This window comes from Cherax quadricarinatus, chromosome 20 (genome assembly GCF_038502225.1).
Source record: "Cherax quadricarinatus isolate ZL_2023a chromosome 20, ASM3850222v1, whole genome shotgun sequence".
NCBI lineage: Eukaryota > Metazoa > Arthropoda > Malacostraca > Decapoda > Parastacidae > Cherax > Cherax quadricarinatus.
This window is the reverse complement of record NC_091311.1, coordinates 48,634,854-48,661,204: the sequence shown is the minus strand read 5'-3', so window position 1 is coordinate 48,661,204 and position 26,351 is coordinate 48,634,854.

Here is a 26,351-nt window from a genome sequence, read left to right as displayed (position 1 = left end):
TATCCTTTCGCATGCTATTTCATTACTTTTTAACAAGTCACTAGAAACTAGCACCTTCCCAAAACTACTCAAGATGGCAAGGGTTACACCAATACATAAAGGTGGTGACCCTACAGACTTAAACAACTATAGGCCAATATCAAACTTACCATTGCTATCCAAAATCTTTGAGAAACTCATGCACAGGAGACTATATTCATTTATAACAACACAAAACATACTCAACCCCTGCCAATTTGGATTCAGGAAAAATAAAAGCACTAATGATGCAATCATAAAAATGCTAGATCTGCTTTACACAGCATTGGAAAATAAGGAATATCCACTAGGAATTTTTATTGACCTAAGAAAAGCTTTTGACACAGTAGACCACGACATCCTACTCCACAAACTTGACCATTACGGTATAAGAGGCCATGCGCTTGCTTATTTCAAATCTTACCTTACTAATAGGTATCAGTATGTCACCATTAAAGACACGGCATCAACAACACGGCTACTTGATACTGGAGTTCCACAGGGAAGTGTCCTTGGTCCCCTGCTCTTCCTCATATACATCAATGATCTTCCAAATGTATCCCAACACCTGAAACCCATTCTCTTTGCTGACGACACGACTTATGTCATCTCTCACCCTAATCTTGCCACCCTCAACACCATTGTTAACGAGGAGCTGATCAAAATATCGACTTGGATGACAGCCAATAAACTTATGCTTAACACTGACAAAACCTACTATATTATGTTTGGTAGCAGAGCAGGAGATGCACAAATTAACATTAAGATCGACAACACTCTAATTACCAGACATAATGAGGGCAAATTCCTAGGCCTATACCTTGACAACAACCTGAGTTTCAGCACCCATATCCAACACATAACCAAAAAAGTGTCCAAAACGGTTGGGATCCTCTCCAAGATACGATACTACGTGCCGCAAAATGCCCTTCTCACACTATACCACTCACTTATTTATCCATACCTCACCTATGCTATTTGTGCTTGGGGATCAACTGCAGCAACACACCTAAAGCCAATAATAACCCAACAAAAAGCTGCAGTAAGAATAATCACTAAATCCCATCCCTGGCAACACACCCCCTCCCCACTCTTCATAGATCTAAACTTACTCCCTGTTCAGTACATCCACACTTACTACTGTGCAATCTACATCTACAGGACCTTAAACTCCAATAACAATCTTGACCTAAAATGCTTTCTTGATAGTTGTGACAGAACCCACAGACATAACACCAGACACAAACATCTCTACGACATTCCCCGTGTCCGACTAAACCTTTACAAAAATTCAATGTATGTCAAAGGCCCTAAAATCTTTAACACCCTACCTGAGAACTCTAGAACTGCAGACACATTCATCACCTTCAAAACTACCATTAGAAAACATCTTATCTCCCTGATACACCCCATCAACTAACTACACGAATACCACCTGGTGGTTCACACTTACACTCACTCACCCATTTGACCATAAACAGAAATATTAATCTCAATCTTAAAATAATGAATCCTGTGATACTCCAATACTGAAACTATGTACTGTGCCAAAACAAAAGCATTCACATTGCTAAACTCACAAACTAGTATTTAGTCACCTAGCCATAATACCAACTTACCTCATAATTTGTAATATTTTAAAATAAAGAATTAAACTAAGTCTGCCCGAAATGCCTAGCCATGCTAGGCGTTCTAGTGGTACACTCTGTAATCATTATTTAACTACATGTAAACCACACAACAACCAAATTCTGTAAATTCAACATTGTAATCTTTATAGAGAATAAAATTTGAATTTGAATATAACTGCTATTATCTCCATTCAGCAAGCTTGTCTTGTGTGCAAGTGTGTGGCTTATAATTGTTTTGAGTCAGGAGTTGGCAGCTGTCAAAATGACATAGTCTCATTACTCACTCCTCCTACCGCCTGTCAAAACAGTGGGGTCGGATGCTGCTTCCCCTCCATTCTATCTAATTATCTTTCTCCCTCATTCTATCTCTTTCAATCTGTCTCTCTCTTTCTCTCTGTCTATCTCTGTCTCACAGGTACACATAAATACAAGTATACATAGTGTAAATTACCTAGGATAACCCAAAAAATCCAGACAAAGTGCTATACTCTGCTTGAAGATGCAAATAAACGTGATGATGGCAGTCTTGTGGCTCTCTCTGAGACAGAGCTAGACGGATAGACAGGGAGCTTGGCAGACAGACAAATGTTTGTGTACCAGCAAAAACAAAGCAAGAGGGATGGTCATCTAATCTTTTCTTATCAGCTGCACCCTCCCTCCACCCTCGTTTACGCTTATCAAATGTCAGCTCTTATCAAATGTTATCTCCCCTTATCATGTCACTGTCATGGGGTGAAATGTTTTTCATGCTTCAAGGGAACATATTATTACATATTATTATTATTATTATTATTATTATTCCTCTTCTTCCTCCTCTGCTGTTGACATGGTTGACGGAGAAACAGCTCACAGGAGATACGTAGTGTAGTGAGATAAATATAAAAGTTGTACATAACAGTTATTATTATTATTATTATTATTATGTATTATAATCAAGGGGGAAGCACTAAACCTGTAGGATTATACAGTGCCTGGGGGGGGAAGGTATTCAGGCTTAATTTGGAGAACTGGAGCACAGATCCAATTCCCTAAATCAAGAGCCCCTCACCATCATCATGGAGCCTTCCTTGAGGGGCAGTTCTTAAGAAAAGTGTTAACTCCTGACAGGATATGCCGCTCTGCATTTCTTCTCCAAGGTATGTAAATGCCGTATGTACACCAGATCTAATTTAGTTAGCCTCGCAAATTCCGTTTTCTCTTATAACACCTCTGACGTTTTTATAGCAAGAATGCGCAACCACTCCCGACCACAATCCTCTTCCCTCCGCCATCCATGAATGACATATTTTATTCATTCTAGAGTGTATATCAGGTTTCTATGTTATTTATATTGTTTATTATATATTAGATGAATTTCTCCATGGGGAAGTGGAACAGAATTCTTCCTCCATAAGCCATGCGTGTCGTAAGAGGCGACTAAAATGCCAGGAGCAAGGGGCTAGTAACCCCTTCTCCTGTATATATTACTAAATTTAAAAGGAGAAACTTTTGTTTTTTCTTTTGGGCCGCCCCACCTCAGTGGGATATGGCAAGTACATTGAAAGAGGAAAGATTAGATGACTTGTGACAGATAAATAAGCCATAGAGTTGATATTAGGGTTATTTTGTCATGCCTCCCGAGAGCAGGAATTCAGCTGGAACAAATTAATTGCTTTTCAATTAACTTAAATGAGGAAATTTGACCCAGCATACGAACAAGTCCATGGAAAGGATTAAATTTGTAACCCAAGGTTCCACTGTACCTATGTTCATCAAAATTACAGCTATGGTTCACACAAGGTGAACTATAGAATTGATAAAGGTAAGATGGGTGGTGTATTAAGGTATCTGTGGAGACATATTTTACCTCCATGGATAAAATAATATTGTAGTGGTGATGGTACCAACACTTACATGGGTGTGAAGAATGAGTTTTAAACTTGGGAGTGATGAGGCTGGAGGCAGTGGAGAAGTTGTCTAAGGGCAATGTGTAGTGTGAATATTAATATGACAATTCGTGGTTTGGAGATTAGGAGGTGTGGAGGTAGTTTGGAAATTTAGAGATGATAGAGCAAAATAGGATGCCTTGGAAGGTGTATAAATCTGTAGTGGAGGGAGGGAGGAGTGGGGGGGTCATCCTAGGAAAGGTTTTAGAGAGGGTAAAGATTGTGTATGTGAGGGGCTTGGACATTCAGTAGGCATGTGAGAGTATGTTAGGTAGGAATAGAGGCAGGTGGTTTGTATGAAAGAATTCAGGGAAACCAGTTAGACATGAGTTCTGGAGGTGGGAGGTACAGTGCTTTGCACAAGGCTACCACCTCCCAGAACCGACAGGCAGCCTCCAGAGATACACCTGTCACCCGAAGGACACCCTAACCCCCCCCCCCAGACTCAGGAGGGGGATCGGGACATCCCTAGATGATCCAGATTCCACGGCAAACACCATCACCAACAAGGACCTCGACAGAATGGGATGGACAATGACACCCTTTCCCCAACCTAAGAGCTAGAATTTTGGAGGGAAGAACCCCAAAGGTCAAAAGCAGGAAAGGAGAGGGAAAAGAAGGATGGAGTATGAGGTATGACCACTTCCCAAGAAGACCCCGGAGTCTACCTGGAGGGTATTCCGGAGATCAGCACCCCCGCGGCCTGGTCCATGACCGCAGGGTAGGGATGGGGGGTATCCAAGTTCAGTTGGAAGAAGACAGAGATCCAGTTCCTCAACCAATACAAATATTTATTCCTTGGCATAGTATACATTGTGAGATTTACATGTTAAGCACAAAGCCACTAGCATGCCTGAACATTTCAGGCAGACTACTACTAATTACAGACTACTTAAAACTTGACATCGATCAAGGAGTGGTAAATTTTAATTATGCAATTTTTGAATTATTATGAAAAGAGAGGTAGCAAAAAATTTATAATTTATAAGATTTATAATAAAAAATATTACATTTAGTATAAGTTACAATATTACAACAATATAATTTTAAGTGTGTATTAATATTTTAGATTGATTTAGTGGTCATAAGTTAATTGGATAGCAAAAAAAGGCACAATACCATGACTGGAACAATACACAAATAACCCACACATAGAAGAGAGGAGCTTACGACGACGTTTCGGTCTGACTTGTTGAGTTAACCCTTTGACTGTTTTGGTCGTATATGAGGTACCATGTTTGACGTATATTATACTATACTCAAATTTTAGCGGCTTCAAATCAAGCAGGAGAAAGCTGGTAGGCCCACATGTGAGAGAATGGATCTGTGTGCACCATATAAAAAAAATCCTGGAGCACGCAGTGCATAATGAGAAAAAAAAAACTGACAATTTTTTTTAATTAAAATGCCGACTTTGTGGTGTATTTTCGCATAGTATTTATGGTTGTATTCTCGTTTCCTTAGTTTCAATTGATAGAATGGAAGACTTACTATAGAAATAGAGGTGATTTTGATTGGTTTTACTATAAAAAGAACCTGGAAATGGAGCTCAAAGTAGGGGAAATGTTTGATTTTTACCGATGTTCAGAAGTAAACAAATGATGTCATTGTCCAATAAATGTCCAACTAGCCATTCTAATATGCAGTCATGAATGAGTTGACATTATTTGTACAATTATTACAGTATTGCAGTAGTCTGCATAACAGTAAATCTTCTATTTTTTGTTTCAATAAAAATTCAAAATAAAAATCAAGAGTAATATCAGAGGGGCCTGGAGACATGACTGATGAACAAAGTAATGTTATTTTAGAGCCAGGAATGTCTGCATTGTTCATTCTGGACCTTATTTTGAAATCGTCATTTTTTTAATTTTCATGAAATTGGCCAAATTGCAAATTTCTGACCATGTTATTGGGTAGTTGAAATCGGGAAATGGGCAGTTTCTTGTACTCAATCGATAGAAAAAGCGGAGTTCTAAAGAAATAGCTGAGTTTGGTCGACTGGAACAATGGAATTAGCCGAAAATAGGGCTCAAAGTGGGCGAAATTGCCGATTTGTAAATATCGCTGAGGTCGCTAACTTCGCGAGAGCGTAATTCCATCAGTTTTCCATCAAATTTTGTTTTTTTGGTGTCATTACAATCGGGAAAAGATTCTCTATCATTTCATAACAAAAAATATGTACATATATATTTTTTTTTAAATTTTGCAACACCAGGAGACACCTCAGGATTGGGGGTTGTGACAGTCAAGGGGTTAATTGGATGTATACGCAACCTGTACATATTAATATTATTATTATAATAAAAAAGAAGCGCTAAGCCACAAGGGCTATACAGCGCTGCAGGGTAGGGAAGGAAGCGAGGGTATTGGGTGGCAGAAGGGAGGAGGGATGATCAGTAGGTTACAGAAAACAGCGGGGCAGGGGATAGTACAGGGGTAGAGGGTAGCAAGAGATTGAAGTAGAAAGGGCTGAAGGTATCAGAATTTGTGAAGTAAGTGAGTTGTTGTCAAAAAGTCAATGAGAGAGTCGGGATGAAAGGTGGGTCCATCAGCGAGAAGGGAAGGTAAAGAGAGAGCAGCGGAGCGAAGACGACGACGAAGGTAAATTCTGCATGCTCGTTGATAAAGTGGGCAGTCCAACAGAATGTGGCTGACTGATAATGGAGCTTGGCAATTCTCACAGAGAGGAGCAGGGCGCCTCTCCATGAGATATCCATGAGTAAGATGAGTATGGCCAATGCGAAGACGGGAGAGAGTAGTCTCCCAATCTCGACACTGGTGATAACAAGACGGCCAGTAACCTATACTCGGTTTAACCCTTTCAGGGTCCGTCCCGTAGATCTACGGCTTTACGTTCAGGGTCCAAACCGTAGATCTACTCCATGAGCTCAGCTCACTCTGATAAACTGTGAGTGGTACATTTGGGCCTAGATATGAGAGAATACACCTATGTGGTATGTGTGCACCACATAAAACAGATCCTGCAGCACACTGTGTATAATGAGAGAAAAAAAATGAAATCATGATTTTTCGATTAAAACAGCAACTTTGCAGTGTTTTTTCGTATGTTTTTTATAGTTGTATTTGCGATTTCTTGGTCTCATTTGATAGAATGGAAGACATATTACAGAAATAGAGATGATTTTGATTGGTTTTAGCACAGGAAATGGCTTTAAACTGAGCTCAAAGTAGCAGAAATGTTAAATTTTTGCCGATATTCAAGAGTAAACAAACGACCTCACACGTCTAATACACGCCAGCTGGTGGGTCTAATATACATTCACAAATATGGTGATGATATTTATACAATTATTACAGTATTGCATAACAGTAAATCTTCTATTTTTTGGTGTAAATAAAAATTCATTATGTGAATAAAAAATCAAAATGGAATTTATTTGTAAAGCCTCAAAACATAACTAATGAACAGAGGAAATGTTAGTTTAGTGCCAGGAATGCCTACATTGTTCATTCTGGACCCTATTTTGAAATTGGAATATTTTGAACTTTGTGTTAAATTGGCCAAATTAACAATTTCCGATCACTTTATTTTGTAGTTGAAACAGTTGACTTGGCGATTTCTTGTGCTCAATCGATAGAATAGAAGTAATACTAGTGAAATAGCTAAGAATTTGGTTGATTGGAATAATGTAATTGGCCTAAAATGGGAGTCAAAGTCGGCAAAATCGCTGATTCGTAAATATCGCTGACACATCAAAATTCGCGAGAGCATAATTTCGTCAATTTTCCACCAAATTTCGTACTTTTTGTTTTATTACCTTCACAAAAAGATTCTCTACGATTTCATAAGAAAAAATAACAAATTTTTTTTTTGAAAATTCTTGGACACTGGTGCGTGACTCCAGATTTGGGCCTTGGACCCTGAAAGGGTTAATAGATTGAAGTTTGTTGCCGAGCATAGTAGACCAACGTTGTTGCCAACGGGTGTGAAGGTGGGAAGATATTGCAGCAAATTAGTCCATAAATGGAATACCTCTATATGAAACTGGTAGGTGGAAATAAATGGTATAAAATACTGACACAATGGAAATATAAACACACATGCAGTATAATGTGATCCTATACTGACTACGTTTCGCCCACACAGTGGGCTTTTTCAAGTCACAAACAGATCTACCTGGGGTGGAAGGGACGCGAGTATTTATAGTCAGGTTCAGAATGCTGAGGTCAGGTGGAGAATGCTGCATCTGATGATGTACCGAGTGGGGTTATAGAGTCTAAAATCTTGGGTAGCTTGGAAAGGAGATTGGATAAGTTTGTGAGCAGACCTTCTACAGTGTTCTTCCATTCCTGTGTTCTTATGTGGGATAGCAATGAAGAAGTTTCTTGGCAAGTGGTTCAGCTATGTTATAGAAGCCACTATTCTGGTTGAAGTTGTCGGATATAGAAATAAGTGATGATTCCAGGATTCTTCGGTATTGAGTGTTGTCTTCTGTGGCGATAAGTCTCGAGTTTCTGTAGTTTATCAAGTGGTTGTGTGAATTACGGTGTTGTACACAGGCATTCCTTGTGTCGTCAGACCTGCTTGCGTACGTATTGGTGTTCTGAAATACGTGTTTGGAGGTCCCTTGATGATTCGCCCACGTATAATTTGTTGCAGTCATTACAAGGGATTATGTATACCCCTGCAGAGGGTGGAAGCTTGTCCTGTCTATCACTGGTAATGTCCTTGATGGTCGTGGTTGTGGAGGTAGATACTTGGAATGAGGTATTGGAAAAGATGTTGGAAATGTGTTTGGCAATGGAGTTGGTGGGGAGGACTATGTATCTCTTCTCGGCAGTGTCTTCTCTGGGTGTGTTGAAGATGTTTAATGCCCGTCGTCTGCAGTCTCTGGTAGGTCATGTACTGCTGACCGCGCAGCAGTGTCTGCCTGTTCATTGCCCTGTACATCAACATGACCAGGGACCCAACAAAAAACAATATCTTTATGCTTGGTAAAGATGCGGCGTAGCCAAAGTTGGATATGGAGGACTAAGGGGTGAGGTGTATCAAATTTCTGTATAGCCTGTAAAGCACTAAGGGAGTCTGAGACAACCACAAATGGTGACACAGGCATAGATGCAATACGGATAAGTGCTGCAAGGATGGCATACAATTCAGCAGTAAAAATACTAGCCGAAGATAGTAAATGCCCTCGTACGACGCTGTCCGGAAACACTGCTGCGAATCCTACGCCGTCAGAAGACTTAGAGCCATCTGTGTATACAGCAATGACATGAGAATGACAGTGGAAGTGGTCAAGAAAAAGAGAGCGGGAAGCGACCGTAGACAGTTGGGCTTTCGAGCAAGGGAAAGAGAAAGAACAGACTTGAACAGCTCGAACTTCCCAGGGGGGTAGGGAAAAGCGAGATGCTACATGAACATAGAAAGGTGGTAATTGAAGAGAAGACGAGCGAATGAAGGCGAAGAGAGAAGGGACGGAGTAAGCAGGGGGCGGCGAACAAATGAAGAATGTCTACTAATATCAGTGACCATTCTATAAATGGAAGGACTGCGGAGATCATGAGAGCGTACATAGTAGCGAAGGCAATGGGCATCACGGCGATCGGATAAGGATGGAACGCTCACTTCTGCATAGAGGCTCTTGAGAGGGGAAGAGCGAAAAGCACCAAGGCATAAATGTAATCCTTGGTGATGAATGGGGTTAAGGCTAGAGAAAGTAGCAGGAGATGCCGCTGAATAGATCTGGTCACCATAATCAAGTTTCAATAAAATGAGGGTGGAATGTAGGCGAAGGAGGGTTCGACAATCAGCTCCCCATGAAAGATGAGCAAGGGTTTTAAGAAAGTTCAGCCGGCTGTGACAAGTTGCCTTCAGAGAGGTAATGTCTATTTACCAGGCGTTCCATCACTTTGCAAACTGCACTGGTAAGAGCAATGGGATGATAGTGGGAGGCTTCATGTCCCGTAGTGCCTGGTTTGCAGAAAGGGAGAACAATGGCAGATTTCCACAGCTGTGGAAGAACTCCTTGTGACCAAATAAGATTGTAAAGGCATAATAGGACTGCAAGGGCTGGCTGATGTAAATGTTGTAGCATACGAATGTGAATGTCGTCGGGCCCAGCTGCCGATGATCGGCAAGCTGAGAGTGTTGCCTCCAGTTCTTGAAGTGTAAAAGGCACATTATACTGTTCTTCTCTGAGAGAAGAAAAGTCCAAGGGTGCTAACTCTCTGGCAGACTTTGAGGAAAGAAACGAGGGGCATAGATGGAGTCCCTGAGAAATACGGACCAGATGATTGCCAGTTTCATTGGCAACATCTAGTGGGCTTGCTATATCAACACCAGCAACCCGCAGAACAGGAGCCGGGTCAGGAGAATATTTACCACTCGGTTTTCGTACTTTTTTCCAGACTGCACTCATAGAGGAAGCAGAGGTGATGGTGGAGACATAATCTCGCCAGCAAGTGCGTTTAGCATCACGGATGACACGGCGAGCGATCACACACTTCTGCTTAAAATCAAGAAGTCTCTCCGTGGTTCTATTGTACTGGTACCTGCCCCATGCAGCTCGTTTCAAACGTACTGCACGAGCACAAGCAGGAGACTACCAAGGCACGCATTTCTGAGAATGCCTGCCCAAAGTTTGGGGTATACAATTAGAAGCGGCGGTTAAAACGGAGGACGAGAAGAGGTGTAAAAGCTCATCAATGGAGGACGAAGAAGGAACCTCTCTAAAAACAGTTAGGTGTGAGTAAAGGTTCCAATTTTCTTGATCAAATTGCCAGCGTGGGATGCGAAGAGGTGGTGAATATGAAGGGGAAGTAAGAATGATTGGGAAATGATCGCTGTCATGTAAGTCCGGGAGAACAGACCAAATGAAGTCTAATGCGGCGGAGGAAGAGCAGACTGAGAGATCGATGCAAGAGAGAGTGTGAGTCCGAGGATCAAAATGGGTGAGTACCTGTATTTAAAACATGGAGGGGGTGGGTGGCAAGAAAAGCCTCTAACTGAATGCCACGGGAATCACAGTGAGACCCCCCCCCCCCAGAGGAAATGGTGGGCGTTAAAATCACCAAGTAACAGAATCGGTGGCAGTAATGATGAAACAAGAAAGGCAATATCCGGAATAGATAATGCCCGAGAAGGAGAGAGATACGTGTATAAAGAACAGAGTGTATACCACCTATGCAAGTGGATACGGGCTGCTGTGTAATGTAGCGAAGTACGAACAAATAGCTGATGGTACGGAATATCATTGCGTAGAAGAAGGGCACTTTCATTAAAGGTCCCATCAGGAAAAGGATCTGACGAATACAATAAATTATAGCCTGAGATGGGAGAGATAACAGCAGAGTGTAATTTTGGTTCCTGTAAGCAAACACCAACAGGGAAAAACTGGGAGAGTAACATCTGAAGCTCACCCCGATTACCCCTGAGGCCGCGTATATTCCACTGTAAATAGGCCATGATTGGCAATGATAAAGATACTTGAAATCCACAGGTAAGGGTTCCTACGGACTAGAGGGGTTAGAAAAGTCCACATGCAGAGGCAGCGGAAAATGTTCAAGCAGCGAAGGAACAGTGCGCTGTGAAGAAAGTTGTTGCGCAGATGGAGGAGAGGAGAGAGAAGGAACAGAGGGTGGATCAGTGTCCATTGATGGTTTGGTCTCTGCAATATATTCAGAGATTGCTTCAAGTGTTTTGGAATTCAGAGACGTTGTATGGGAGACAATATTGGAGATGGTAGGGGGAGGATGAGTAAAGATTGGAACAGTAATGGACTGTACCAAGGTAGGGGGGGGTGAAAGGGTGGAGGGAACTGGAGAAGAAGCATGGAAGGGGGCAGAAGAGGCAGAAACCTGGGAGGTGGCAGAAGAGGAAGAAACCTGGGAGGGAACAGGGGAGGTAGGTATAGTACGAGGAGGAGGGTGGACCTCTACACTTGTAACAGAGCCAGTGAGAGGGGAAGAACCCGGTACAGAGACAGGGAAGGTAAAATGAGGAGGTGGAAGTAGGGAAGGAGGGGTTAAAGGACCTTTTTTTGACTTCTGAGAAGTAGAGGGACGATTGGGAGGAGGTGTTGTACGAGGTCTCGTTGATACTGAGGCTTGTGAGGGAGAACACGAAGAAGCGTGAACAGACTGAGGCGTTGAAGTAGGGACGTCTGAGCCTAGGACAGCAAAAGAATTAGATACAGGAGTGACTATGGGAGAGGTAACCACAGAGGAGGCTGCAGAAGATGGGACCCCAGAAGTGGGGGGACGTTTTGAGACACGGGAATAAGAAACACGAGGTAGTCTCCCTTGGAGGCAGAGATGAGAAACTGCCATGGCATAAGGGAGACCTTCTGCCTCTTTGAGGTAACGGATTTCCCGCTCATTTAAGTAGACTTGGCAACGGCGAGAGTACGAAGGGTGAGCCTCATGACAATTAAGGCAAGAGGGAGGTCAATTGCAAGACGTATTAGAATGGTCATCGGCACCACAGACTGGGCATTTGGCTATGGATCTGCAATATTTAGCTGGATGGCAAAATCGCCAGAAATTTCTACACTGCTGCGGTGTAGGGATCACCTTTTGAACTTGTAACCGATGTCTTGCCACATAAACTGAGGATGGGAGTTCACGGCTGTCAAAAGTTAAATGAGCCACACTGCTAGGGTATCGTCTCCGCCCGTGGGCAGGAAGAACGTAAGTGTCTACCTTGAGGATTGGGAGATCTTGGAGTTCCAGCTGTTCAAGAATGTCATTGCCACATGTCTGGAAATTTTGTTGAACTATGGTATGGGGCAGAATGACGGTACCACTACAAGAATTGAGGGAATGATGTTTTTCAATAGTGACAGGAACAGTATATGGAAAAGAAGAGAAAGATCATGAGCTTGGGCAGCATTCTGTACAGTGATGATGCGCGTACCGCTCTTAAGAGCATGAAAAGAAATATCTTTACCAACATGGCGTAGGAGTGCCTTGCCAATACAGTGGACCCTTAACCAGCGATGGCATCGATTAACCCTTTGAGGGTCGACAGGCCCTCTCCGAAACTCGTTCTCAGGGTCGGCCAAATTTCAAAAAAAAAAAAAAATTATTTTTTCTTATGAAAAAATAGTTTGTTTTTCTAAACATTATAGGCTAAACAACAAAATTTTAACGTCAATACTTACCGGGATATGGAGGCGTGAAATTTGCCAAAATTGAACAACATATGGTAACATCGCCGACTGCCGTCACCCGGTATTTTTCTATTTACTTTTTTATGTACTATTTTCAATTATTTTTCAATTTTTCTTTTTCTGAGTAACTTTTATGGCCTCTGAGGCCAACATGATCAGTATTTTGTAAGTTATTTCTTTTTCAATACTACACAATAAGGGCGTAAACACTGTTGTCATTATTTTGTTTACAGAAAATATTTACACAAACAAACGATATGAAATGTTGTTTATTACTATTTTTCTATATTTTATATACACATATACAGTCACAGGGAATGTTTCTAGAAGTTCTGAAGCCTGTGGAACTCTTTGAAACATGGTGTCATGCACAGTGGTGTTTTACACTCCTCACACATAAAACGACTGTCTCTGCGTTGTTGTGGGCGTTTTTTTGTATGTGCACAGACGTAACACCTCTTCTGAGCCTTTTTCTTCAAAGCAGTAGCAGGCAGTTTTACCAGGAAGTGATCACCATGCTTCAGACGAGCAGGTAGTTGTTGATAATTTGGTGGGCGGTCAATTGCAGGTGCTGTTCCTTGGTACTTGAATACTATTTGTCTGGTGACGGACAAACAGAATTCGCCGTACTGTGGTTTGTTTCTGGTACTCATCTTATACATATTATAAGCATTGAGCATGGAAATGTCCAGAAGATGGAAAAACAGTTTGATGTACCACTTATAACTCTTGCGAACACAATCAGCAAACCCAATCTGCATGTCACATTTGTCCACTGAACGCATGTTGAAGGTGTAATCAATCACAGCTGCAGGTTTTAGAATGGGTTCATTTCTCTCTCTATGCTGCCTGCCACTGTCTGCCATTTCATTAGGGTGAATTGATGACAACAGTGTGACATCTCGTTTGTCATGCCACTGAAATGCCATGATGTCATTGGCAGCAAACGCCTGCACCTCACCTCTACGAGTGCCAGCGTCAAACCTGGGCATATGTTTTCGATTTGCACGCACTGTGCCACACACATCTGTCATGTTCACTCGCAAAAAATCACTGAGTGAGGGGCTTGTGTACCAGTTATCTGTATATAATATATGCCCCTTACCAAGGTATGGTTCTATCATTGTTCGAACCACAGCACCTGAGATGCCCAATAACTTCCTGGTATTTTGCAATGTATAACTTCCAGTGTACACAATAATATCCAATACCAGACCACTGTAACAATCACAAAGCACAAACAACTTTATACCAAAGCGTTTCCTCTTGCTTGGTAGTATGTACTGCTTGAAAGAGAGTCTTCCTTTGAACAGAATCAAAGACTCGTCAATTACAAGCTTCCTGAAGGGATAAAAATGCGTACTGAATTTCTGTTTCAGATACACAAACACATTCCTAATCTTATATAACCTGTCAGTTCTGTCAGGCCTGGTTTTATCTGAGAAGTGAAGCATACGTAACATTAGCACAAATCGATTCACTGGCATTATATCACTGAAACCTGGTGTTGCAATCAGGGGGTCTGTTGACCAGTATGATTTCACTTTGTGCTTATACACATGTGGCATAAGCATTATTGTGGCAAAGAAAAGATACATCTCAGCCACAGTTGCCTCCTTCCACTGGTGTAGACGTGATTTTGGTGAAAGTAATGTGTTTGCCATGGTGTACTCGTAGTATGTGTTGCTTTCCATGACAATACTTTTCATCAGTGGTTCGTCAAAGAATAACTCGAAACATTCCAGTTCAGTGGCATTGTTCCCAAGTGCACAAGATGGCCGTATTCCACTTTGGCTGCCATCAAACTGGTGGGGATTTGGAACAAAATTGACAGCTTCCTGCCAATCCCAGGTGCGGTCTGCTGGTGGGTACTGGACAATGACAGGTGGTTGTGGTTGTGGTTGTGGAGGCTGGTGTGGTGGGGGAGTGGGGGATGGTGGCCTTTGTTCTAGATCAGCTGAGGCAGCAGCGTGGGTGGCAGTGTGGGTGGCAGCATGGCCCACTGCTGGTGCCTCACCGCCGGCACCACTACCACCACGCACATTTTCCATCCCAATTGCAACAGTATCTTCGTCATTTTCACTGTCTGTTCCTGTTGTACAGCCACGGGATGTACTCCGAGATACACTCCTTCCCCTTGGTATAACATATGGCACACTACCAGAGCGCATATATCGTCGTATATACTGACGCTTCACTGGGGAATATTGCACTTCACTATCACTACTGGAACTAGTTTGAAGAGCTTGTAGTTCATATTCACTATCACTATCATCACCCATGCTCTCATCTGAGTCTGGGATTTGGGAAAATAGAAGTTTCCTCTTGGGTTCTGGAACAACTGAACGTGAACACGAGGGCCCAGCACCAGAGGTGGAAGGCTGAGGGTCGTCTGGGTTTTCTTCACTATTACCGATATTATGGTCATTAGTTTCGGTCAAAACCTCACTAAAACCACGAAACTCATCTTCACTGGCACTTCCATCACTATTAGAACTGTCACTGGGGAACAAAAGTGTCCCAATTCGCCGAGGAGTGAGGAGCTTCTTACCGCGAGGCATGGTGGACATTGTTTACTAAGAGGGCATTCCCACAATGCACCACTGGGTCCCAGATTTTTTTTCTACCGCGCACACCGACCACGCAGACCCATTCTCTCACACCTAGGCCTACCAGCCTTTTTGCGCGAGATTTGAGGCCACTAGAATTTATGCGTACTAGTATGTCAAAAACCCCTACGCGTAAGACGTACTAGTACGACCAAAACCCTCAAAGGGTTAAGGATAAATCTGACTAGCGATACATTTAAACGCAAAAATTTTGCCTCAACTAGCACTTAAAAACCCGACCAGCGCTATTCGTTCCGTACCATACGCGTCCACTTTGGCCTGAGCACGCCTCACTTGTCTCATGGGTGTCAGTGTTTACAAGCCAGCCAGCCACCGCGGTCGCTTCCAAACATACAACAACTGGAACATTTCATATTATCACAGCCTTTGTAGTGATTGCACCTGCAAAATAAGTCACCATGGGCCCCAAGAAAGCTTCTAGTGCCAACCCTACAGCAAAAAGGGTGAGAATTACTATGGAGATGAAGAAAGAGATCATTGCTAAGTATGAAAGTGGAGTGCGTGTCTCTGAGCTGGTCAGGTTGTATAATAAACCCCAATTAACCATCGCTACTATTGTGGGTAAGAAAACGGCAATCAAGGAAGCTGTTCTTGCCAAAGGTGCAGCTGCTGCTGCACCACAGTCAGCTGTTGTTGTTGCTACACCACCATCAGCTGTATTACTCGAAGATGTGGAGTGTGTGTTGTTGGTGTGGCTTAAGGGGGCTAGAGGGCAAATTTCGTAACTCGTTTATTTACCGTCCGATTTTCTCCAGTTTTGGTGCACAAGACAAAGTGTTCTCACTCTTTCTTGAAAATATTTATCAAAAATATACCTCAAACAACAACTGAGAAAAGACTGATTTACTGAAAATGTCCTCTGGGGTGATGTCATTCTTATATGGGGCTACGTAAGGTTGTTTGGACACTTGGTGCCGAGAGAACAATGCTAATACTAATTCGGACCGTTATATTTCCCTCTAAATACCTTATCGTTATTTCACAAAAAAAAATAAAGTTTGTTAGTTTCTGGAATATTGCAAAAAATCTGCCCTTTACTCCCACATAACTCCCGAAGTATTTGGAATATTTTCAAAAACTCAACGGTCAGAATAAGAGAAATCATTATTCTACATTATTATTATATTATTATAATCAAAAAGAAGCGCTAAGCCACAAGGGCTATACAGCACTGCAGGGTAGGGAAGGAAGCAAGGGAATTGGATGGCAGAAGGGAGGGGGGATGATCAGCAGGTTACAGAAAACAGCGGGGCAGGGGATAGTACGGGGGTAGAGGGTAGCAAGAGATTCAAGTAGAAAGGGCTGAAAGTATCAGAATTTGTGAAGTAAGTCAGTCGTTGTCAAAAAGTCAATGAGAGAGTCCGGATGAAAGGTGGGTCCATCAGCGAGAAGGGAAGGTAAAGAGAGAGCAGCGGGGCGAAGACGACGACAGAGGTAAATTCTGCGTGCTCGTTGATAAAGTGGGCAGTCCAACAGAATGTGGCTGACTGATAATGGAGCTTGGCAATTCTCACAGAGAGGAGCAAGACGCCTCTCCATGAGATATCCATGAGTAAGACGAGTATGGCCAATGCGAAGACGGGAGAGAGTAGTCTCCCAACCTCGACACTGGTGATAAGACGACGGCCAGTAACCTATACTCGGTTTAATAGACTGAAGTTTGTTGCCGAGCATAGTAGACCAACGTTGTTGCCAACGGGTGTGAAGGTGGGAAGATATTACAGCAAAATAGTCCGTACATGGAATACCTCTATAAGAAACTGGTAGGTCATGTACTGCTGACCGCGCAGCAGTGTCTGCCTGTTCATTGCCCTGTACGTCAACATGACCAGGGACCCAACAAAAAACAATATCTTTATGCTTGGTAAAGATGCGGCGTAGCCAAAGTTGGATACGGAGGACTAAGGGGTGAGGTGTATCAAATTTTTGTATAGCCTGTAAAGCAGTAAGGGAGTCCGAGACAGCCACAAATGATGACACAGGCATAGATGCAATACGGATAAGTGCTGCAAGGATGGCATATAATTCAGCAGTAAAAATACTAGCCGAAGATAGTAAATGCCCTTGTACGACGCTGTCCGGAAACACTGCTGCGAATCCTACGCCGTCAGAAGACTTAGAGCCATCTGTGTACACAGCAATGGCATGAGAATGAGAGTGAAAGTGGTCAAGAAAAAGAGAACGGGAAGCGACCGTAGACAGTTGGGCTTTCGAGCAAGGGAGGGAGAAAGAACAGACTCGAACAGCTGGAACTTCCCAGGGGGGTAGGGAAAAGTGAGATGCTACATGTACATAGAAAGGTGGTAGTTGAAGAGAAGACAAGAGCGAATGAAGGCGAAGAGAGAAGGGACGGAGTAAGCAGGGGCGGCGAACAAATAAAGAATGTCTACTAATATCAGTGACCATTCTATAAATGGAAGGATTGCGGAGATCATGAGAGCGTACATAGTAGCGCAGGCAATGGGCATCACAGCGATCGGATAAGGATGGAACGTTCGCTTCTGCATAGAGGCTTTCGACAGGGGAAGAGCGAAAAGCACCAAGGCATAAACGTAATCCTTGGTGATGAATGGGGTTAAGGCTAGAGAGAGTAGCAGGAGATGCCGCTGAATAGATCTGGTCACCATAATCAAGTTTCGATAAAATAAGGGTGGAATGTAGGTGAAGGAGGGTTCGACGATCAGCTCCCCACGAAAGATGAGCAAGGGTTTTAAGAAGGTTCAGCCGGCTGTGACAAGTTGCCTTCAGAGAGGTAATGTGAGGTTTCCAGGATAACCTACGATCAAAGAGGAGGCCCAGAAACTTGACTGTATCACGTTCAGGGATACGGGAGCCATAGAGGTACAAAGGATGATCGGAGATGACAGAGCGTCTAGTGAAAGTGATTTGGTGGGTTTTAGTGCTGGAAAATTTAAACCCATGTGTGGTGGCCCAATTGGAAACACGGTCGACTGCATGCTGGAGAGAAACTGTAAGGAGGTGACAGTCAGCGCCTGCACAGGCAATAGCGAAGTCATCAACATAGAGTGATGACCAAATATTTGATGGAAGACTAGAGGCCAAATCATTAATAGCAAGGAGAAAAAGTGTTGTGCTCAGAACACATCCCTGGGGGACACCTTCAGCTTGGATAAAGTCCGGGGAGAGCACATTATTAACCCGAACACGGAAATGCCTGTCAGTTAAAAAGTTCTTAAGGAAGGATGGTAGATTGCCTCGAAGGCCTAAGGAGTGGGCTTGGGCTAAAATATTATACCTCCAAGTTGTGTCATATGCCTTCTCAAGGTCAAAAAATATGGCAATAACTGAGTGGTTATTCGCAAAGGCATTACGAACATACGTATCCAAGCGCAGTAAGGGGTCTATGGTAGAACGTCCCTTACGAAAGCCATATTGACGAGTGGAGAGACTGTTGTGTGTCTCTAAATACCACACTAAACGTCTATTTACTAGACGTTCCATTACTTTGCAAACTGCACTGGTAAGAGCAATGGGACGATAGTGGGAGGTTTCATGTCCCGTAGTGCCTGGTTTGCGGAAAGGGAGAACAATGGCGGATTTCCACAGCTGTGGAAGAACTCCTTGTGACCAAATAAGATTGTAAAGGCGTAATAGGACTGCAAGGGCTGACTGATGTAAATGTTGTAGCATACGAATATGAATGTCGTCGGGCCCAGCTGCCGATGATCGACAAGCTGAGAGTGTTGCCTCCAGTTCTTGAAGTGTAAAAGGCACATTATACTGTTCTTCTCTGAGAGAAGAAAAGTCCAAGGGTGCTAACTCTCTGGCAGACTTTGAGGAAAGAAATGAGGGGCATAGATGGAGTCCCTGAGAAATACGGACCAGATGATTGCCAATTTCATTGGCAACATCTAGTGGGTTTGCTATATCAACACCGGCAACCCGCAGAACAGGAGCCGGGTCAGGAGAATATTTACCACTCAGTTTTCGTACTTTTTTCCAGACTGCACTCATAGAGGAAGCAGAGGTGATGGTGGAGACATAATCTCGCCAGCAAGTGCGTTTAGCATCACGGATGACACGGCGAGCGATCGCACGCTTCTGTTTAAAATCAAGGAGTCGCTCTGTGGTTCTATTGTACCGGTACCTGCCCCATGCAGCGCGTTTCAAATGTACTGCACGAGCACAAGCAGGAGACCACCAAGGCACGCATTTCTGAGAATGCCTGCCCGAAGTTTGGGGTATAGAATGAGAAGCTGCGGTGAAAACGGAGGACGAGAAGAGGTGTAAAAGCTCATCGATGGAGGACGAAGAAGGAACCTCTTTAAAAACAGTCAGGTGTGAGTAAAGGTTCCAATTTGCCCGATTAAATTGCCAGCATGGGGTGCGAAGAGGTGGCGAATATGAAGGGGAAGTAAGAATGATTGGGAAATGATCACTGTCATGTAAGTCCGGGAGAACAGACTAAGTGAAGTCTAATGCGGCGGAGGAAGAGCAAACTGAGAGATCGATGCAAGAGAGAGTATGAGTCCGAGGATCAAAATGGGTGTGAGTACCTGTATTTAAAACATGGAGGGGGTGGGTGGCAAGAAAAGCCTCTAACTGAATTCCACGGGAATCACAGTGAGACCCCCCCCAGAGGAAATGGTGGGCATTAAAATCACCAAGTAACAGAATCGGTGGCGGTAATGACGAAACAAGGAAGGCAAAATCCGGAATAGATAATGCCCGAGAAGGAGAGAGATATAAAGAACAGAGCGTATACCACCTATGTAAGTGGATACGGGCTGCTGTGTAATGCAGCGAAGTATGAACAAATAGCTGATGGTACGGAATATCAGTGCGGAGAAGAAGGGCACTTTCATTAAAGGTCCCATCAGGAAAAGGATCTGAAGAATACAATAAATTATAGCCTGAGATGTGAGAAATAACAGCAGAGTGTAATTTTGGTTCCTGTAAGCAAACACCAACAGGGGCAAACTGGGAGAGTAACATCTGAAGCTCACCCCGATTACCCCTGAGGCCGCGTATATTCCACTGTAAAAAGGCCATGATTGGCAATGATAAAGATACTTGAAATCCGCAGGTAAGGGTTCCTACGGACTAGAAGGGTTAGAAAAGTCCACATGCGGAGGCAGTGGAAAATGTTCAAGCAGCGAAGGAACGGTGCGCTGTGAAGAAAGGAGTTGCGCAGATGGAGCAGAGGAGAGAGAAAGAGCGGAAGGTGGATCAGTGTCCATCGATGGTTTGGTCTCTGCAATATATTCAGAGATTGCTTCAAGTGTTTCGGAATTCAGAGATGTCGTATGGGAGACAATATTGGGAATGGTAGGGGGAGGATGAGTAAAGATTGGAACTGTATTGGACTGTACCAAGGTAGGGGGGGGCGAAAGGGTGGAGGGAACTGGAGAAGCGTGGCAGGGGACAGAAGAGACAGGAACCTGGGAGGTGGCAGAAGAGGAAGAAACTTGGGAGGGAACAGGGGAGGAAGGTACATTACGAGGAGGAGGGTGAACCTCTGCATTTGTAACTGAGCCAGTGAGAGGGGAAGAACTAGGGACAGAGACAGGGAGGGTAAAATGAGGAGGTGGAAGATGGGTAGGAGGTATTACCGGACGTTTTTTTGACTTTTGAGAAGTAGAGGGACGATTGGGAAGAGGTGTCGTACGAGGTCTCGTCGATACTGAGGCTTGTAAGAGAGAACTCGAAGAAGCGAGATTAGACTGAGGCGTTGAAGTAGGGACGTCTGAGCCGAGGACAGCAAAAGGATTAGATACAGGAGTGATTATGGGAGAGGTAACCACAGAGGTGGGTGTAGAAGATGGGATACCAGAAGTGGGGGGACGTTTTGAAACACGGGAATAAGAAACACGTGGGAGTCTCCCTTGGAGGCGGAGATGAGAAACTGCCATGGCATAAGGGAGACCTTCTGTCTCTTTGAGGTAACGGATTTCCCGCTCGTTTAAATAGACCTGACAACGGCGAGAGTACGAAGGGTGAGCCTCATGACAGTTAAGGCAAGAGGGAGATCGATTGCAAGACGTATTAGAATGGTCATCGGCACCACAGACTGGGCATTCGGCGATAGATCTGCAATATTTCGCTGGATGGCCAAATCGCCAGCAATTTCTACACTGTTGTGGTGTAGGGATCACCTTTCGAACTTGTAACCGATGTCCTGCTATATAAACTGAGGATGGGAGTTCTCGGCTGTCAAAAGTTAAACGAGCCACATTGCTAGGGTATCGTCTCCGCCCACGGGCAGGAAGAACGTAAGTGTCTACCTTGAGGATTGGGAGATCTTGGAGTTCCAGCTGTTCTAGAATGTCGGTGCCACATGTCTGGAAATTTTGTTGAACTATGGTATGGGGCAGAATGACGGTACCACTACAAGAATTGAGGGAATGATGTTTTTCAAGGGTGACAGGAACAGTATCTATATGGGAAAGACGAGAGAGCTCACGAGCCTGGGTAGCATTCTGTACGGTAATGATGCGCGTACCGCTCTTAAGAGCATGAAAAGAAATATCTTTACCAACATGGCGTAGGAGTGCCTTGCCAATACTATGGTCAGAAAGATAGGCAGTAGAGGAAGTTGGTCGTAAAGTGAAGAATTTAGTCCACTGTTCAGTCTGAAACTGAGCGTGGAAAGGTAGTGAAGGACGTGTCGATCGTTTCTGAGAAGAACGAGAAGGTGAAGGTGGAGAAGTATCATCAGCAGGTAATTGTCGTTGACGTTTAGGCGTGGGACCAGAGTTGGTCCGACGTGGAACGGGTCGGCGATTTGAAAATTGCCGCACCGTAGAGGGAGAGGCCGGAAGCATAGTCAGAGGAGAGCGAAGGTCTGATAAATCGAAGGAGTCAGTCGAGGCCTCAGTACCTGAAGCGGGTGAGGAAACAGCACCGGCAATAGGTACAGAGGTATGAGGAATGTCTGAAGAGTGGTCCAAAGACGAGGCGGGGTCAGAACGGGGTGCGGTATCAAGAAGGGGCCCGGGGGTACCAGGTTCATGGACTAGGGCTGCCATGGTTAGGTTACTTCTTTCTTTTTGTTTTTAAGAAAAAAAAAGAAAGAAGAAAAGAAAATAAAAATAAAAAAAAGAAAAAAAAGGGGGGACCGGGGAGGGATAGGTCCTAGGAGGAATGAAAGGGCCAGAAATCTCCCTCCGCGCCCAAGAGGACCTCAGCACCGCAAGTAGCGCAGATGCAGCATGGAACCCGTGCCATACCCTACCCATCATGCTAGTAAACTAACAATCCGGGATAGCAACCTCACATCTGCCGAGCTACCTCGGTGGACAAAAGAGAGGGCGGCCGGATATCCGCCACAAAGCATACCTCCTTCGGCCACCACCCCCGGAATCCGAAAGGTGGCTTCCAGAGATACACTCGTCGCCCGAAAGACACCCAAAGCTACTCCGGGATACCGGAGAGGGATCGGGACATCCCCAGGCGATCCAGATTCCACGGCAAACTACGCCACCGCTAAGAACCTCAACGGAATGGGATGGACCCCGGTATCCTTTCTCCTACCCAGGAACTAGCGCGCCTGTGGGAGAAATCCCAAAGGACAAAAAGAGGAAGGGCAAAAGGGAGGAGTGGGGAGGAGGAGGAGGAAAGGAAAAAGGGGAGGATGGGGAGGATGGGATAGGGGAGGGGAGATTGGGGGGTAATTAGGTTCGGTCTGAGGAAGAAGACCGATAGGTCTAATTCCTCAGGCCAAGAGCCTCTTCACCACGCCAAGGAGCCCCCCTTGAAGAGGTCATTATTCTACAATATCTGTGAATATTATTCCATTTAATTAAGTAATAAAGGAACCACTTCGAATTATAGGTGAATAAGTTACTTCCGAGATATCGGCCGGGAACGCCGGCCGGCCCCCGTCTCAAAAAAAAAAAAAAGATTTTCACGAAAATTGCATTTGTTTGGGTGTATATCTTAGTAAACTGATGTTCTAGTGCAGTTATCCTCTTCAAAACACCGTTTTCTCTTACTCAGAGACTAAAGAATGGGACATGGACTCAATACTTATCGAAATATTCCCGATAATCTTTCGTCATATTATGGCCTATTTTATTCAGCCTAGAGTATATAACATGTTTGTATGTTATTTAGAGTGTTTATTATATCATATTAGATCAATTCTGATAGACAAATAAGCCGTAGAGTTGATATATAAGCTGATATAAGCGTAATAATGGGCGATTCCTGGCTGGCACCTCGAGCACTGGAACACTGCTGAGCGTTCCCGTCTGGTTCCCGGTAGTCACTAAGTCTCCGGATAAGTCCCGCCTACTGTTTTATGATGCCAAATAGTCAGTTATTATATTAGAAAGAATAATGCAAGAAAAGGCGATAAAAAACAAGAAAATAACTCCAAAAAATATATAGGCCGCGAGCAGACTCGGTACCAACATCGCCGTCACCATACCTGATATAAATGACTATAATTTCTTGTAGAAACGTCGTAGAACATTCATTCTGGTACCATTGTGTTGCCAAAGAGTTGAGCTATTTTTCAGTATATATAACTCAATTTCCATATTTTTTCGATTTTTCGGTGAGCGCGCGCGGAAAATTGCCCGCCTGCCCCCTTAACGTGAAACAATTACCGAGAAATGATTAACCCCGGAGGGTTAGCCACCCAGGATAACCCAAGAAAGTCAGTGCATCATCAAGGACTGTCTAACTTATTTCCATTGGGGGTCCTTAATCTTGTCCCCCAGGATGCGACCCACAACAGTTGACTAACACCCAGGTGAACAGGAAAAAATGCCTGGAACTAGTGCTCATATTGGTGAGGTTAGTTGGGAGGATGTGGAAGAGTTGGTGGAGGAGGACAATGAAGAACTAACCACTGATGAGCTGCTAGATCATCTTCAACAGTAAGAGGCCACACCTGAGGAAACTGCTTTGGAGGAGGGGAGAGAGAAATTGAAGAAGTTGCCTACTTCAAAGATTAAGGAAATGTGTGCAATGTGGCTTAAAGTGCAAACCTTTTTTGATGAAAATCACCCTCACACAGCTATTGCAAGCCGTGCTGGTGACTATTACACTGACAATGTTGTGAAACACTTTAGGATAAAGGAACGAGAGGTACAGGCCTCTATGGACAGCTATGTTGTGCGACAGAAGTCCAATGACTCTGAAGCTGGTCCTAGTGGCATTAAAAGAACAAGGGAAGTAACCCCAGAAAAAGACTTGCTACCTCAAGTGCTAATGGAAGGGGATTCCTCTTCTAAACACTAACAAGATCAACGGTCTCCCCTCCTCCCATCCCATCAATCATCACCAGATCTTCAATAAAGGTAAGTGTCATGTAAATGTGCATGTCTTCTTCAGTTTGTGTATATTAAAATTAATATTTCATGTGGTAAAATTTTTTTTTCAATACTTTGGGGTGTCTTGCACGGATTAATTTGATTTCCATTATTTCTTATGGGGAAAATTAACTTGACTAACGATTATTTTGATTAACGATGAGCTCTCAGGAACGGATTAATATCGCTGGTTGAGGGTCCACTGTACTGTGGTCGGAAAGATAGGCGGTAGAGGAAGTCGGTCGTAAAGTGAAGAATTTAGTCCATTGTGCAGTCTGAAACTGAGCGTGGAAAGGGAGTGGAGGACGTGTTGATCTTTTCTGAGAAGAACGAGAAGGTGGAGAAGTATCATCAGCAGGTAACTGTCGTTGGCGTTTAGGCGTGGGACCAGAATTGGTCCGACGTGGAATGGACCGGCGATTCAAAAAATTGCCGCACCGTAGAGGGAGAGGCCGGAAGCATAGTCAAAGGAGAGCGGAGGTCAGATAAATCAAAGGAGTCAGTCGAGACCTCAGTACCTGAAGCGGGTGAGGAAACAGCACCGGCAAGAAGTACAGAGGCATGAGGAGTGTCCGAAGAGTGGTCCAAAGACGAGGCGGGGTCAGAACGGGGTGCGGTATCAAGAAGGGGCCCGGGGGAATCAGGTTCATGGACTAGGGCTGCCATGGTTAGGTTACTTCTTTCTTTTTTGTTTGTAAGAAAAAAAAGAAAAGAAAAGAAAATAAAAATAAAAAAAAAGAATAAAAAAAAAGGGGGGACTGGGGAGGGATAGTTCCTAGGAGGAATGAAAGGGCCAGAAATCTCCCTCCGCGCCCAAGAGGACCTCAGCACCGCAAATAGCGTAGATGCAGCATGGAATCCGTGCCATACCCTACCCATCATACCAGTAAACTAGCAATCCGGGATAGCAACCTCACATCTGCCGAGCTACCTCGGTGGACAAAAGAGAGGGCGGCCGGATATCCGCCACAAAGCATACCTCCTTCAGCCACCACCCCCGGAATCCGAAAGGTGGCTTCCAGAGATACACCCGTCGCCCGAAAGACACCCAAAGCCACTCTCTGGGATATCGCAGAGGGATCAGGACATCCCCAGGCGATCCAGATTCCACGGCAAACTATGCCACCGCCAAGAACCTCAACGGAATGGGATGGGCCCTGGTACCCTTTCCCCTACCTAGGAACTAGCGTGCCTGTGGGAAAAATCCCAAAGGCTAAAAAGAGGAAGGGCAAAAGGGAGGGGTGGGGAGGGGGAGGAAGAAAGGGAAAAGGGGAGGATGGGATAGGGAAGGGGGGATTGGGGGGTAATTAGGTTCGGTCTGAGGAAGCAGACCGACAGGTCTAATTCCTCAGACCAAGAGCCTCTTCACCACGCCAAGGAGCCCCCCTTGAAGAGGAACCTGCACATAGAGAGGAGCTCATGGCGATGTTTCAGTCCGACTTGGACCACTCGGTCACACTGTGTGACTTTGTAAATGGTCCAAGTCAGACTGAAACACTGTCGTAAGCTCCTCTCTCCTATGTGGAGGGTTACTTGTGTAATCTTCCCAGTCATGGTATTGTGCCTTTTTGTTCTTAATTGAATTTCTTGTTCCAAACTGTTAAATGATTTTAGACATTGAATAAGACTTGTTGAGTTTCCTCAGTCACTGGTCTGATGGAGTTTAATAAGTTCACTGATCAAATCATCATTGTCCCACGTATAATGCAATGTACCTCTTTCTTTTTGG